Raw genomic sequence first — 16,993 nt, 5'->3', positions numbered from 1 at the left:
AAACTGCCCCATGAGGATTCTCTTCATACCTATCCAGTAGTCCACTATGATCTCTGCTGGGTTCCACACTATTTCTATTCCACCTGTGCTACCTCTCGCATCTATGGTCATGCATTCTTACCTTGGTTTTATTTTACTTAATATATATTCCATTTTCCCTCCTGTAATCTTTGTTTCTTGTAGCAGCATGAGTTGAGGTTTTTCTTTTCTTAGCCTCTCAGTTAAATGTCTTTGTTTTCATCCACTATTGAGGCCTCTTATGTTCCAGGATGCAATTATCATTGGGATACTTTGTTTATTTGTTGGTATACCGCTGATAGAAGTACCACCCTGCCTGTATTCACCAACATTTCTCCCATAATCTGTATATATTCTTGTAGGTTCCTCCAACCACTTTTCTTTCCTCCTTTCATTTTATTTGAGTATTCTGGCGTGTTGTCTTGATGCATCCCCAATTGTTCTGCCATCTCCACTTGTCCCTGTCCCTGTATAGTATTTTTTGGTCTTCTGGTATAAATCTTTCATCTAGGTGTCTCCATTCATTCAACAATTTCTTCAACACCACTTCTTCCATGCTTAATTCCTCCCCCTTGCTTGGGTCGATTTCCATTGTGGTGTTTTCCATCTTCTCCCTGTCTTCCTTATCCTATTTCTTTGCTAGCTCTCTTTAGGCTTTCCTCTTGGGGTTTGGCTTGCCTTGACTCGAACTGCTCTCCTTTCCTTTTTCCTCATAGTCCATAGTTTGGGCCTTATTTTCTTCTTCTTCTTCTCCCTGTAGTGCTTCAAAGCTATTCGTTCTACTCGGTTGAGCTTGATATTATTTTTTCCCTGTGTTGGGGTTTTCTTTTGCTTGTCTTCTCTTGCTTTTCACTTCTTGAAACCCTTCCTTATCTTCTTGATGTTTCCTCTGTTGTTTGCTCATGTTCTTTCCCTCCTCTAGGTTCATTAGACACTCCTTAAATAGGTGATTATACTCATGACATCTACGACATCTGAACGGGATGTGTCCATAGTCTAGGGTTTGCTACCATACCTCTTCATGACATTCTAGTTCCATTGAGTCTGGTATAGGTTCAACTATATTCATGTATATGCATATTCTCACATATGAAGTGTATCTTCCTTTTTTTGTTGTTTCTGTTATTTTGACAAATCTGCCTATCGTATTTCCAATGGCCTCCAGTATTTCTGGGTCCTAGAAATCCATTGGGGGACCGAATAACTTGACCCAAATTGGGGCTGCCATAATTTTTTCCTTGTTTGGGTCATAGCATTCTTCCCGTTATCTCATAAACAAACCAGCATTATAATGAAAGTAAGGACCATTTTCAAATACCTTTTCTTTGTCTTGCAAGTTCGAGAATATTACCATAAAGAAGCCTCTAGCTCCCAGCATGAGCTCGATATGACCTTTGGGCTGCCATTTTTGTTGTATCCATTTGGTGAGGTCCTTCTCTGTTGGCCAGACTCAGATGAACTCACATATTAGCGCGTGGTCTTTCATGTAGCTTTTGTATCGCTCCACTTTGTTCATCGGAATGATGAATCTTAGTTTCTTCGTCGCACATGGTAAACATTTTCCTCTGTTCCCTGCCTGCCATCGTGCCCCAAGGACAAGTCCTGACATTTTGTTGGTATCTCCTACTAGTTTTGGATTACTTGTATTCTGGTGGGAATCCCCTACTGCCATGTCTCGATAGGAGGGGATCTCCCCCCCCCCCCCTTCCTCCTCTCTCATTCCGACCTAGTTACTGGCCTCCTTGTTTGCAGCTTTGCAAATGTCATCAGATTTTTGAGGTTGCGGTTAAGTTTAGCTCATGGCTTCCTCACTATTAGGGTTGCAGATCTCTGAATTGTAAGTGACTTTCAGTCTGATGGATAAAGTTATTTCTATCATCTAACATTTAAATCAAGGGCACACAAAGTTACAAGTGGCATGGTAAAGATGTGCTTCTCCGAGGAGAACACCATATAGCGTAATAATAGAAAATATTTAATTTATATATTTATTTATAAATATATTATTTATAATATTCTACATCAAAATAGAATAAATATTTCACCTGAACTATAAGAGGAGTCTTCATGTGTCTTTGACTAGACATGAGGTGCCCCTAAATTATAAATGTGTACAATTAATGTTAATATCTTGAGGTTTGGTGGTTAATGTTCCTAGTAGGTTGTATGATGAGATTATTTTGTAAGTAATGACTTGATTATAGTCTTGTTGGAGTTGGAGTAAAAGTATTAAAGTTAAAGATAATTTCAATGGAGCTATAGCGGCACTTTCAAATTGGCAATAATGTACTAAGAAAGTTAATGGGATTTTTTCTTTAACATTTCCCTAGATTCTCTTACTGGTATAAGTTTGTTTGTAGTAGAGGGTTATTGTGGTTATGCTAGGCTACTTGCACCAGGAACATGGTCTTTGTTGGTTAGTAGCATTGAGTTTTGGGTCAATATTATCCGGAGTTGTTGGTAGCTCATTATGATGGTTCCCACAACAACTGAGGTAGGGGGTGGTTGTGGGATACAGGTGGTGCTTAGGCTAGGTTGCATCCAGTTGCATCCACCCAATAATTCAAGGATCAAACTTCTGTAGACATCAAATGAGAATTTATAGACTTGGAAGACAATGTGCTCTATGAGTGTGAATGCATATAAGATCATGAAGTCTTGCAGGATGTTTGTCAATGGGTGCCCAACCCTAGGCACACTAAGTGAGAAAAATCAGTACTTGCTAAACATAGACTTGTACTAGAAGATGAAATCCATGATGGCTTGGGTTTTCTGGATAAGAAGAGTGCCAAGTTGGATGAGATGGAGAAAGGGCAACCTTACCTAAGGGATGAGATAGCTAGGCTAGAAGCTTGTCTACTCAACTCTATAGGTCCCAACAAAGTCAAATCTATGAAGCAAACCTCATTTAGGTGGCTACTTCCTCCACCTTTTAAGACTTATGTTTATGTCCTTGTATATGTCTCCATGGTTTATAATTAACAGAAAGAGGTTTACACTTACAGCTCTCAAGACTTTATTTTTGTTGATACTTTCTATCTAGGTGTTTATAGGTATAATTTAAACAATTACCATGAAAAACACTATCAATTACCTCACATCATTTTTTTCATGAGTCAAGCTCTATTATTTAAGCTCTATTATTTTGTCAATAATCTAATTTCTTTAATAAAAAATTACTAACCAATAAAACTAAATACTACATATAATATTATCTCCAATAATAAAATAAAACTTTTTTTTATATATAATTCTATTACTAATTTAATTTATTTATGTTTACTATTCTAATACAATTCATTTGTTCACCTATTAAAAAGAGTAAGGAAATTGTTGTAATTTCTATATTATTGTTATTGTATTTTATTTTATATATTTTAAAATAATATTTTCATCTTATTCTATATGCTATTTTTATTTATAGATTATTTTGTATTTCTTTATTTAAAATATGAATTATTATTATTATTATATATATAATTTTTTTTTAATAATAATATATAATTTTAAAATATTTTGTGAAGTATACCATAAAATATTGTTTTAATTATAAAATTGAAGATTCCAAATCCATAAATAAAATCAACAAATATATAAATATACATATGTATATATATGATATTGAATAGAATAATTAATTTATTTAACTGTACAAAAAATTTAGAAAATATATAAACACCCAACTCTATAAAATATTAAAAACACACATAAATAAATGTTAACAAACATCCCATGTCAAAAACATTAAATTATAATTAAAGAGAGAATCATCGTAGTACGTGATCAACTCTCAATTAATGTAAATTTTATGTGGGTACTCACCTTTTGAAATAATAATTATATAAAACTCACCAATCTATTAGGTTAGTCGAACATGTTTTAAATGTCTTACAATTATGCTTCACGTTTTTTAACAACTTTACCCACTCAATGTTAAAGTGACTCTTAAATGTGCGATAGAAGTTTTAAAGTGTTCTTTTTCATGATTTGAAGTAAAACATCTCAACATTACTTTTTAAATTTAAATACAAATATTATTATTATTATAAAAGTATATAAATTAAAGGTTTTTTTTTAATATATTATATTTTGTTAAATAATATATTAATATTTATTTTATTTTAAATTAAATAGATGAATAAATATATATTTTAAGAGTAGTTTTTTAGTGTGAATTTTTGGAATATTTGTTAGATTTTTAGCTAGAGAAAATATTTGGCCAAATCTTGATTTGTATTGTTTAAACTTGTTTTTTGACTTTGTATTGTTTAAACTAGTTTTTTGATTGCATATATGGATTCAACACCCTCAAAAATCCCAAGGCACTTCGATTGTGAAGAGTTAAAGTGTCGAAATTTGGATTTCAATTAATCTCTCTTAGATTCGTGTGATTTCAATGAATCTATGTATTCTAGACAAATTAGATCGGAAAATAAATCGATGTTTAAAACTTATTATGAAATTTATAAATTATTTGTATGTATTTGTTACTAATATATTAAAATTTTCATATACTAATAATAAATCATAAAATATTTAATAAAATTATATATATATATATATATATATATATATATATATATATATATATATATATATATATATATATATCCAGATTGGGTGCTCTGCATTCGAGAGGGTGGGGTAGACTGTCATCATCCCACCTAGCCATTCGACCGAGGGACATGGTAACAAACCCACTTCATTGGTTATTAATGCATGAAGTCAACACAAGGAGAATTAGCATCTTGCAATCCAGCGCTATGTATTTTAAGTACCACCCCTATGATTTGTACTCTTGTCAAGCCCTCCTCACCTGGGTTGCAATATCTCAAACTGATCGTGTAAGCTTCTCCCATGTGACTAAACATACTCTACAACCACCAGAAATGGAATTTTATGCCTCAATCGTGGAAATTCAAATCTCTAATATTGTCGGCCACCTTGAAAAGAAGGTTCCTTGGTGCATTAGGGAAATTTCAAAAGAAAATATGGTTGTGTTAATGGCTCAATCCTCCCTTCAATGCGATAGTTCAATTGGAAAAGGGAAACTTGTAGTGGTTCAATCCTGTGAGCCATGCTCACAGAGCTTCATCTCTTCTAGTTATCTAAGCATAATTGGAGAAAGGGACAACCAACTTGTTAGTGAGCTTTGCTCCACAAAGATCAAATCTTCCCTTCTTAATCCCAACTAGCATTTAGTCTTACTCGATAATATGGTTCTCTACGTAGAGTTCTATGTTAAGTCTTGAAGTTGGCCAAAGAATTCTACAACTGTGAAGTAGCACGAAAACAATTGAGTGACTTTTACCTTAGGTAGGTTTACCCTTCTCTACTCCTAGTTTGTCCCTAAGTATTGTTTTCATTATATTCGTGCTTGGAATGTTGCTTCTTGTAATCACTTGGCCTCCTTCCCATCTATGTTGGTCACTAACTCCTTGTACCTCTAGGATGATCTCTCCATATCATGGCTGCGAGTTCTACATGAAACTCCTTTCAGCTAGTACTTACCTTTGTTGGCACCCCCCAACTAGTCTAACACATGTTTAACCTCATTCCTTTGTTCGAGACAAGGGCATGCCTTTATTATAGTATCATTACTCTTTTATCTTTCCACCATTATCTCTTTCTTGACACATCTCCACCCATTCCTTGGCCATTTTCCATCCTCGTGCAGTCGTCCCCACACTAGCAAGCCTAGGTTTGTAGGGTCATAGCATACTATTAAGAATGAGCCAATTGTGGCAACACACAAACTCACCACAAATTTGAAGAAGCAACAACTTGTTTTTGGGACCTTACATTGTCCCTCCTCTCAGACACTGAGGTACTAACAAAGTTTTTTGTTTGGGTGCTCGATACAATGCACACACATGTGTACTTCAATCAGTGTATGCACACAATGGTCCTTTACTAGAACATGAAATTACTTCTAAGCAAGATTCTCATGGATCAACATGAGCATGGAGAGGACCTCCTCCTCTCCATGGAGCATTTGTATCGGCACATGACTAACTGTGATCGACAACTAGAGTGTGTCAAGAATAATCTTGGTAACCCCCACTACTGGCTTCTCACCCAGCAACAACAATGACTTGATCTAAGATGCAACAATATATTTAAACCCCTCTTCCTAGTCTCTTTACTCTTGTTATGCCTTTACTTTCTCAGTTTCCTATTTACTTGTTTTATTCTCATGGCCTTGAAGCCCCATATATTAGTATACATATGATATATTTTGAAATCCTAGGCAGCTTTTAGCTTCTGCCTCTCTTCGAAAGAAACATTTTTAGATATAGTTAGATTTCCCCGATGCTTGACTAATCTAAAACCTTCCATTTTCATATAATTTTATGTTTTGAGAACCATACAAATTATATTTCAAAATAATTTATGTAGAATAATAAACAAAATTAACACACATAAAAAAATATGAGAGAGATAGAAATGGCGAAAAAGGCCTCAGCCTTACTCTATTCCTCTCATAATACAATGTACAAATAATGTTTATGATACACATATAAATACATGAGGAAGTTTGCCTCAAGATAGTGCGTCTATCTTGGACTCTTTGGTTGAGAAAATATCTCAACAACATAGTAATATAGGAGCCTAATTAGCTGGAGAGAATCTCTCAACAAACTAGGCCTAAACTGACTCCTGCCGATGAGGAACAAACTCAATCTAGAAAGGTAGGATTAAATCCTAACTTTCATGATTTTAATTAATTTAATTATTTGAACTTAGAATTGTTTTAACATATGAGAGTGAGGCTAACATTTTCCCCCTCAATGATAAGTCCAAAATAAGAACCAAGAACCATCTTCCAAGTTCTCATTCTAAAATTGTTGATCCTCAAAAACACTGTTTGAAAAACCACCAAACCTGGATGCTAAAAAAACTCCAATCTGAAGAGAACATGAATGAACTGCAAGTTTGATTCATCTCTGAATTTTGCTTGACGACTCCATCACGTGCCAAGCTACAAAAGAATCCATCTGTCCTTTTCTTTCAATCAACATCCTTTGTCTGCTGACAAAACGTTGATGCCACCCACTGGTGAATTGGCTTTGTCCACTGACAAAATATTTAGAATGTCTACTGGCAAATTTGCTGATGTCAAAACTGCTCACTATTGTTTGTTGAAAACTACTCATTGCTGCTTTTGTTGTTGAACACCCATTGGCGAATTTGTTGATGTGAAACTGCCCACTAGCTACTTGATGTTGATGATGGCAAAAATTTTTGGTCGCCCACTCGAGAATTTGTTGATGATGCCCACTAGATGCTTTGTCGATGTCCACTGGCTAATGAGGATGCCCACTGGCTTTTTTGATGAAGACTTCCCACTCACTGTTTTTTCTAATGTTGTCGATACTTTCAATCTAAGACTGAATCCTTCAGTAACACATAGACAACTATTTGACAGTAGATGACCACTTCCAAGGATCGATCCATGCGTAATTGATCTTCACTCTGGGTGGTTGATTTCACTTGCAGCATCTTTCGGATGAATGATTTTTCTTGCCGCAATGGTGACAAGGATGGAGGTCAAAGCATTTACTCTCTATATGGCCATTTCATTTACAATGGTTATACTTAACCATATTCTGATCACTGTTTAGAAAACCAACACTTACAAACTGAACTGGTTTTGAGAAATTTGGAACAAACAAAGTATTTTCTTTGTTGTATCTTAGGCCATGTCGATCTTTATTGAAGGCAATTTCTTCCCAAGGTCTAGTCACTTTCTTGGAAAGACTATCCTATTGTTGTTCTTCATACTTGTTGTTGTTGCTAACATCCTGTCCTTGATTTATTAAACCTTCTGTGTCACAGTGGGCATCAATCATTAACAATTCATTAGTTTGACATGCTACATCAAACTGATCAATTTGGTCTTTGGTACTACTTGTTGCATCATTAAGTAGTACAATTGGTTGGATAATATCACTTGTGTCTCAACTGACATCAAATTGCTTGATTAGTTCATCTGTGTTGCAACTTATATCAACTTGCTTGATTAGATCATCTATGTTGCAACCTTCATTAATATGCTGAATAATATCACTTGTATCACAACTTTCATCTGCTATTGTGATGAGGTCTTCTGTGTCACAACTTGCATCTGTCTTCTCTGCACATTGTGCATGTAGTAAATCTTGCTTTTCACTTAACTTAATTTGAAGTGAATGAAGTAGTTTTTCTTTCACTTCGAGCTCAATTTGAAATTATTTCATTGCTTCTAATGTACTAGTCATTTGGTTGATTAAGGTTTGACTTTGCTTCAACTTCCATTCCAGTATTTCAAGTTTGTTATGTAACTCATGATTGCAATATTGCAAATATTTAATCTCCAGTTCTGCACTTTGAAGACATTTTCCTCCTTTCCTCATTATGACTTTTAGCAAGCTTACTTGTACTTGCTTTAATAAATTTCACACTCAATTGAATTTTGTCACGCTCGCTTGAATTTTGTACTAGGATGAGGGTGTCGGATACCACCAAAAATGCACCCAATGTTTACAATGACAAGTTCAAATGATATTGACTCACTTGAAGAGAATTGACTCACTTAATTGACTCAATTGAGGAGAATTCACTCACTTTACCTCCTATAAATTCATAATTTTGGTGTCAGTTTCGACCGAGAACGCACCCTTACAATTCAACTCAATTTTATTTGAATTTGTTTACAAGTTAACTTAGAAATTATGATTTTTCAAGTTACACAATGACCAATTGTCATTGAATGTTGATGTAGTCTTTTGAAATGCATGAGTTTGTAGTTGCATTAACTTGATTGCCTTGCATGAATTTTGTTGTTGATGTAGAATGCTGATGTTGCCAACTTTGATTATGCATTGTAGTTGTGCAAATGCATGTGATTGTTTGTGCTTCATTGAATGATCGTTGCAGATTTTTAATTTTAGGTGCTTTGATTAATGTTCTTGTTTCATTCACTTGCTTTAGACTGCTTGTGTGTGTTAGATAAGATAATTGTAGTGTCAAGACTAGACACAAAACAAGCACAATCAATCACTACACAAGGTGTACCTAAGATCCCGTTATTCAATTTCAAGCGGATCTACGACACATCAACACCGCAAAAAAATATGTCTTTATTAAATATTTGAGGTACATCATCTTTCACCTTGACAACATCGTCATGGAAAATTCTCAAAGTTACAAGACTTCTTGAAAGAAAAATTTCTTCAAAACTGACTCAACCTCGTAGAAGTAAAAGTGTTACTTCAAAATACAATAATTAACTTTTTTTTTTTTTAATATTCAATTATCACTCCAAATTTACAAAACCTTATCTCTCCACTGCTTATTTCTCCAAATTACAACTTATTACTCCAACATACATTAAAAAGAAAAACTTAAAAAAAAGTCATCCAAACTTACAAAAGTACTTTCCACCATTTCACTTCAATCCATGCTTTCTCTAAAAAAAATTCAATTGTCACTCCAAATACAAAACACTTATCGCTCCAAAATTACAAAAAATAATTTCACCTTATCACTCCACAATAATTTTTTTACCTTTTATCACTCCTCACCATAGATCTCCACATCTTATTTCTCCATTAACAAAATTCATTAAATCTTCCATGCCTCCAAACATAAAACTTATACACCTTATCTCTCCAAAAACACTTTAACTAATTTATTCCCTCTTAAAACTCAAACATATTAAAATCCCCACTTCACATTACACCACTCATTCTTTCCTATGCATAAGGCTTAAGAAAAATACAAGTAAAAAAAAGGTTATAAACTCACATTTTGGAAATGCATTTTCCACACATAAAACCCTTAAAATATTACTCCATTAAAAGTGCTTTAAAAAGTTTTGACTTTGGATATTTGATCTACCTGATGGATGAGAAAGCTCGAATAGTTGGAGGGCATTCACTTCAATGACATGCTTTGAATCAATGCATCAATGCTTCAATGAAACTCAACATTACTTGCAGGTTCCACATGGATAAGTCAAACAACTCCATGCTTTCCTTTAGCGATTTGCATTGTACCTCTGGAAGTAACTCAACCACAAAAAGTAACTCTTGGGACGCAGGCATAATAGGCAACCAACGCAGGCTAAAAACTCAATGGCAACGATTTCAAGCAAGTTCTCCATGTAGGGTCTGGTCAGGTAGCTTGTCACGCAATTGGTCACGTTGTTGTATGGTGATTGTGAAAGAAACACAACGCATATGTTGTTGTATGCTAGTCCTCCAAGTTCTTGTACCTTGGAAGTCTAGCGCAAGCCTTCCTTACGCAGGTTTCTTCTGGAGGGAGCTTTACTCTTGTTTATGAATGTAGGTGCCTTCACTGTGAATTCTTTGGCTATGACATGACTGCTAGAATCCTGGGTAAGGAAGAGAACCAAATGGAGGACAAAATTAGAATGGAGATGAACTGCAGAAAAGGCAAAAACCCAAACTTATCACCAGTTAGATTTATGTCTCTCACATAAAATCTTTTCAATTGTAGCACAAATCCTCCATTAGCAATATTTCTTTATTATTACACCACAGCAGGTCATCAAGCATAGGTGTAAAGTGCCAAAAAATGGGGAGGATTCATAAAAATAGCAATTGTGAGAAATAGATAGCACCATTCATTAATTTTTCTATCTTTCTGTGTCTATATTTATGTGCATTTGAGATTTTTTGTTTTATTGCAAAGCGGACAGTTGGAGCTAAAGATCGAAGTCGATCACTAGAACAAACCCCAATTCAGCAGAGAAATCTAAAACCATACAATGAATAGAGCTTTCAAAAAAATCTAATGGCAGAGGACTTCTAAGGACTCCATCTCCTCTCAAATTGCTACCGAATGACAACCCATCATTGTTTCCCCTCACTGTAGAAATGATCCATAAAATAAATACAACAAAAGCTACAGAACCTTAAAGAGATGCATATTCCAAAGCCAAGCTCCAGATTCTAAAGCCTTATGCAAGATCCTTCCACCTACAATATTGTGTCATGCATAACAAATTCTTTTCTCGCATATTAAATGCTTGCTCTGATACCACATGTAGAATAATAAACAAAATCAAAACACATAAAAAAATACCAGAGACATAGAAATGGTGGAAAAGGCCTCAGCCTTACTCTATTCCTCTCATAATACAATGTACAAATAATGTTTATGATACACATATAAATAAATGAGGAAGTTTGTCTCAAGATAGTGCGTCTATCTTGGATTCTCTGGTTGAGAAAATATCTCAACAACACAATAATCTAGGAGCCTAACTAGTCGGAGAGAATCTCTCAACCAATTAGGCCTAAACTGACTCCTACCCATGAGGAATAAACTCAATCTAGAAAGGTAGGATTAAATCCTAACTTTCATGATTTTAATTAATTTAATTATTTGGACTTAGAATTGTTTAAACATATATATATATATATATATATATATTATATTTATATTTATTCCAACAAAACAAAGAATTAAACTATTTTCAAATTATTATTTTTTGATAAAATTTTATAATTAACACACACACACACACACACATATATATATATATATATTTTACATAATGAATTATATAATGTTATTTACTTTTAAACGAGATATTTTATCAATAAACCATGATAAAGATATATAAGAAAAAAATGTACGAATAAATGATATCCATGGTCGCAAAACTATCTATATTAATCTCCTAAAACTTATAGGAAACAAAATTGTATTTATAAGTCAATGAGATTTAAATGAATGTAATTTTGTTTTATTATCAATTTTTTTAATTTGTATTATAAATAAGATTATTTTAGTGAGCCCAAATAATTGATGAAAGTGGATAGGGTTAGGATGTTGATGTAATTAAGAAAAGAATTGAAATCTTAATTTTGGAAGTTAGTTACCTGACTTAAAAATCTTTTAATAATACAAATAATCACAAATCTTTATTTCTTAAATGCAAGTAACTTAAGATATTTAATCATAACCTTTCATTAAATGATGCCAATGAAGAATATTTTTTTAATTAAATCTTAAACATACATGTGACTTAATTAAAAAACTGAATAATCTGTCAACATGTTTGCATTATAGACATGTCTGTAGGTGTAATTACATCAATTCACTATATTATCTTTTTCTATGTTGTATAGGTACGTGTTCCCCCAAAATAATGTGCACCTTATTGTCCCCTATTTTGGGGATTTGTGGATCCTTAGGAATCAACCTCAAATTGTATTGACTTGTGGACTCTTAGGAAATGTATCCAAAGAGTTGGGAAGTTTATTAGGGACTTGATGGATATCCACAATATGTCCCAAGTATATTTTAGGGGCATTATAAATAAATTTCAATGATATTTTAGGAAAAAATCAGGGATTTTCTATGCACATTTCAGAGATATTATATACATATACCCAAATATATCTAGTTTTGACAATTATGGATATTAATTATTTAACAATATAATCATTGTTCCCATCCATTATTTTCATATTTCACTAAATATAACTTCTTTATACAAGTTGTAGCTGAAAACATTTATTTTTATGACGCGTTTTAATTTTTGGTTTCTAGTGATTTAAATATCATATTTTCATGAAAAAAATTACAAGTAAGGCCATCAAGTCAAGAAAATAGGAAATACAACATGTCAAGGGGCTAATCATTGTGGTTATTTATTTTTTTCATGATTTTATGAGTCATCTCAACTTTTACATATTATGTATGGGGTTTCATGAGTAATTCAACTCTAGTGAATCCAACATCCCATCCTCAAGCATTGTTATTTAAAATTTAACCCATTTAGATTTACTTTCCCACACGGGAATCATTAACATAATTGATTACAATTACAATATCTATGGAGGGTTAAGATTGGGGTATTATAGAGACCATAAACATCAAGAACTTCATATCCCTAATCCTTTGACCAAGGAGAAAGTCTACCCCATGGTCTCAATCAAGAGAACATGATTTCTTGAAAATGGATAACATCAAGAGAGTTGGACTAAACTAATATTTTTAGGGCTAGAATATTAGCCTCACTAGCCAACCCTCAAACTTGGAGAGAAAGAAAAATAATCAGGGAACTGGAGTGTTGGCCTTCTCTACTTTAAGGGCTTCAGTTATAGTAGCCTATTCCCAATTTTAATTTCACACCCAACTTTTAACTTAGCCAAACATAAATGGGAATTTCACCTCACATAACCCCCTTGTGGCTTGTAAGGATCTAAGTTTACTTCAACTACTCTTTTTCATCTAATTTTACTTTAGAAAGAAGATGATAGATTAGAATGAATGGATTTATAAGGTTATTCTCAAAATTCCAATGGGGGGAGCTTTCAATGGGGATAAGAGTCCTTACCACTAATGACATGATAACCGTGAGGGATGGAATTGTTTTTTTGAGTAGGGGGATTGGGAGGAAAATAAGAAGAGAGAGGAAAAAGAGGGGGAAGTGGAAGGGAAATACTTGGATGAAGGAACCAAATCTAAATTATTTAAAAATGGATCAAGAGTGTCGTCTCTCTTATTATTTTAATCCCACTTCCCTACTTAAAAAACCAGTTCCATGCTCTTATAGGAACCTAATACATGAGAAAATGTAGGAGGAGGAGGAATTAACATACTTTACTTAGAAGCCTCTATATCCCCAATCAACTATGTCTAAGTGTTTGCATTGATCTGGGACCTCTACCTTCACCCAATAGAAGTAATCTCTTCCATATTTGATGTGTTATTCATTGAAGAATCTAAGAAACTGTCCCTGAACAAGTCTGCATTATGGAACTAGGAACATCTAAATGGGATTGAACTAGAGAAGAAAAAAAATGCATTGTACTTGGACATTCCCACTGCATGACAACCAAAGAACCTAAATAGAATTCTTGATTATTCCAAACACTAAATCTATTTAAAATCACCATTCCATTTTCAATCTAATCCAAGGGACCTTTTAGAACATCTAGTTCCATGATAATACAAAACTAACGTTTGTCTCTCTTGGATTTCCATCCATTATTTCCCTCGCTAAATCATCTTAGGGAGTTTCCTCTTCATGCGGAACTTGTACCAAAACGAGACTAGAAGGCTAGAGGGAGTGACCCATATCTTATAAATTGACAGGGGCCTCTGATAAGGGTGAAATGTCACATCCCACCTTTTTAGTAGGAGTTTTGAAGGACCATATATCTAGCTCAATATGAGCACCTTTTTCTTATCCTAGGTCAAGAAAATTTTGAACATAATTCAATCATATGCAAGAAGGAAAAACTAAGGAATATAACTTAGAATCCAAAACTAGTTTAGTTCCATGCAAAACCTAGAAGCGGCAACCCTGAAGTTTTTTCTGAAAAATATGCCAATCATTTCCTTATCAAGAATATTGACAATATATCCTAAAGAAATGTATTCACCAATACTAATTCTAACACTATCTTCATCCTTATGAACAAATTTTACATTCTTCTTAGAAGATTTTCCACCTATCAGATTAACATTGATTGTAAACTGTGAGGAGCAAACAACGATTTTTGGATGCAACGGATTTTTGGATAAGTTTAGCGAAGGGATAAGACCTTGGGCATATTTAAGAGAGTAGAGATGAAAAAGCATAGATCATTTCAAAATATTTTTTGGACTGCCCAATGCCAAACTTCTTGATCTTTCCAAATGTGGATTTGACAAATGAGTGCCATTTGTATCCTCGGGACTATCAAATCACTAAATATGATTTAAATGCTATAGGGAGGTAATAAATTCTTTATTTATCAGACAAAACCATGTCGAGGATGTTGAATCGTCACTAATATAAAACATTTCATATCACATAACTGTGTAGAGAAGACTACATTAAATCAATCTCAAATAACACCTTCACTACTTTAATAGGCCATCGTGTGAATCTACACTATGGACCTATGCCTATGAAATCTTTAGTATAAGTATAATTACATTTTATATAGACCCTAACCTAATCCATATAGAAGCCATAGATGCAAATCCTATCAATCATAATATTCTTTGAAGAAATAAAAACTAAATATTATAAACTAAAAAAACTCATATAAATGAAAAATTAAGAAATAAGTTGTATAATTTGACTATTTTTTATTTATTAAATACATAAATTATAATTAAATTTAAAAAAACATTAATTATAAATAATTTTAAAGTGAAAAAACACAAATAATCATAATATATCTTATTAAAGCTATTAATTAATTTAATTATATAAACTTTTTAATCTTCTATAAACACTAATATCTGTAAAATATTAAAAAACAACATGAATAAATAAATATTGACAAATATATCAAAGTTCAATAACAAGTGCATGCTTAAATATATTAAATAATTATAATTAAATAGAGAACCATCATAATACATAAAGTATCAATTATCAATGTTGATTTTAGGTGGCCTCTCATCCTTTGAAATAATAACAAGTATATAAAACTCATCAATCTGTTTTAAATATCTTACACTCATGCTTTCACATTTTTAGTCTCTTCCTCATCGGGGAATATGAATGTGCATTATTTCGCTGCATTTTTGCAATTTTAACCAAATTTTCACGAAAATGCTTAATATTTCTATTTTTTGCATAATTTCAAAAATAATTTTTGAATTTTCAGTAAATGTTATTTCTAATTTCTCATTGGTTGAGGAAGCTCTGATGTGACATACTTTCCTTGATGGAGGGTGTTTTATTTTCATTGTTTTTGTTTCACATGGGGTTGTGGGACACTATTATATTAGTGCTCTGCTGAATGATGAAATAATTGATGTTGTTGTAGTTTTTTTGCATAGGCCTTGGTGGGGGATTTGACGGGGGTGCAAAGGGATCTAGTATCATTTATTTAAAAATTATTGAAATAGGACATTGTTATGTTAATTCTCTTATCAATGATGGTGAGAATTGATGCAGTTGCAGATTGTTTGCATAGGTCGTGGAGGGGACAAGGGGGAGTGGGCACTGAACAAATGTTGAATTAATATTATTATGTGGAGGACGAAGTATGTGTGAGAGTACTGGGGTCCTTTGCATAATCACTGTTGTGACACTAATCAAGGATGCGATAAATGGTACGATTTCGTTGTGCAGAACTTTTATTGTGCGAAGGATGGAGTATGTGCGGTAGAACTGGGGGTCCTCTGCATAGGCAGAGGTGCTTTGGCATTGACGGGGGGTGTAGAGGGAGCTAGCATCATTTTTTAACAATTATCGTAATAATCGCACTATAAAAGCTACTTGTATTATATAATACTAAATAAATAATGTTTTCAATCTATGCGACATGCAGTTGCAGGACACTATTATTTTAGTGCTCTTTTCAATGATGTGATAATTGATGCACTTTCAAGTTTTTTGCATAGGCCCCAGGGAGGGGGTGACAAAATCTCCAATTAATATTATTAAAGAGTATGTGTTGGAGAACTATGCCTCCTTTGCATAGACATGGGTGCTAAACAAACTGTGTTTTCAATCTATGTGAAGAAGAAATTTTATGCAATAAAAGGAAGTGAGTCAATTCAATATTTGCATTGAAAGGATCTGGTACATGTTATTTGTTGATGTTAGTTGAGTTTTGGGGGTTTCCTAAATATGCATAAATCTTTTTGCAAAGTTTATTAAAATAATAAATATACAAATCTATCTTTTAATTGTTATTTAGGAACATATTTCACAACTATGCAAGTAGCTGTGTGGAGGGACCTGGGCGAAGGTGGTTGTGTGGAGCTTACTATTCAGAGGAATCGTATGAGTGAAAAATTGCATGTGCGTAGAGATTTGACTGTGCTAAAAAAATTCCGCTAAGTTTATTAAAATAATAAATATAAAAATCTCTTTTTAATTCTTATTTAGGAATGTATTTCACAATGTATTCTCATTAATTAATATCAATTTTGAAATTTAATGACTGACATAAGGGCATTATTGAGTGCAGAAGTAGTTGTGCATATGGAGTTGTTCAGAGAT

This window comes from Pinus tabuliformis, chromosome 7 (genome assembly GCF_031772625.1).
Source record: "Pinus tabuliformis cultivar Carrire ecotype Pingquan chromosome 7, CPIR1, whole genome shotgun sequence".
Taxonomy (NCBI): domain Eukaryota; kingdom Viridiplantae; phylum Streptophyta; class Pinopsida; order Pinales; family Pinaceae; genus Pinus; species Pinus tabuliformis.
Note: the sequence above shows the minus strand (reverse complement) of the source record.